This window comes from Bison bison, unplaced genomic scaffold (assembly GCF_000754665.1).
Source record: "Bison bison bison isolate TAMUID 2011002044 unplaced genomic scaffold, Bison_UMD1.0 scf7180017864032, whole genome shotgun sequence".
Lineage (NCBI taxonomy): Eukaryota > Metazoa > Chordata > Mammalia > Artiodactyla > Bovidae > Bison > Bison bison.
This window is the reverse complement of record NW_011494604.1, coordinates 5038566-5039826: the sequence shown is the minus strand read 5'-3', so window position 1 is coordinate 5039826 and position 1261 is coordinate 5038566. Positions and strand designations below refer to the sequence as shown.

The following is a 1261-nucleotide window of genomic DNA, read 5'->3' as shown; positions in this document are numbered from 1 at the left end:
CATTCTAGTGTTTTCTTAGAACACAGTTGCTAAAATTAAAATTTCTGGGTCAAAGGACACGTGTACCTAAACTTTTCAAATTTTCACTTACGAATTTTCTTATCTATACTTATGAGATTTTAATGTTTATGGAAAAAAAAACCAGTATATATTTTTTAATTGCTTCTGAGTTTTCAATCATGCTTTAAAATGTCTTATTGTTAGATTGGGCTTCCTTGGTGTCTCAGTGGTAAAGAATCTGCCTGCCAATGCAGGAGATGCAGATTTGATCTGGTTGTGAAGATCCTCTGGAGAAGGAAATGACAACCCACTCCGGTATTCTTGCCTAGGCAATCCCGTGGACAGAGGAGCCTATTGGGCTACAGTCTATGGGGCAAACAGCTGGACACAACGACTAAACAACAGGCTTTCAGTACTTGCTGAGATGCCACGATTTTTCTCTTTTAACTTGTTAAAATCATTATAGGTCACTAAATGTGTAAAAACTATAAAACTGTAAAAACTCCTATATCCTCACGTTATGCTACAGTTAAGTCTAGGATACATTCAGTTTATCAACTTTTTTTTGGAAGTGCTCCATCTATATTTGTAAGTTAACTGATTGTTGTTCAGTCACTCAGTCACGTCCAATTCTTTGCAACCCCACGGACTGCAGTACGCCAGGCTTCCTTGCCCTTCACCAACTCCTGGAGCTTGCTCAACCTCATGTCCATCAAGTTGGTAATGCCATCCAACCATCTTGTCCTCTGTTGTCCCCTTCTCCTCCTGCCTTCAATCTTTCCCAGCATCAGGCTCTTTACAAATGAGTCAGTGCTTCGCATCAGGGGGCCAAAGTATTGGAGTTTCAGCTTTGGCATCAGTCCTTCTAATGAATATTCAGGACTGATTTCCTTTAGGATTTGACTAGTTAGATCTTGAAGTCCAATGGAGTCTCAGGAGTCTTCTCCAGCACCACAATTCAAAAGCATCAATTCTTTGGTGCTCAGTCTTCTTTATGGTCCAACTCTCACATCGATACATGACCACTGGAAAAACCATAGCTTTGACTAGATGGACCATTTTTGGCAAAGTAATGTCTGTTTTTTAATACACGATTTAGGTCTGTCATAGCTTTTCTTCCAAGGATAAGGCTTCTTTTAATTTCATGGCTGCATTCACCATCTGCAGTGATTTTGGAGCCAAAAAAATAAAGTCTGTCACTGTTTCCATTGATTCCCCATCTATTTGCCATGAAGTGATGGGACCAGATGCCATGATCCTG

The 1261-nt window shown here is 40.0% G+C and overlaps 1 protein-coding gene across 1 annotated transcript in view; it reads right to left on the bottom strand.

The window, feature by feature from the left end:
• Positions 1 to 1261, bottom strand: part of SENP5 (SUMO1/sentrin specific peptidase 5) — a 46222-nt gene that overhangs the window by 25273 nt on the left and 19688 nt on the right. The window lies entirely within an intron of this gene.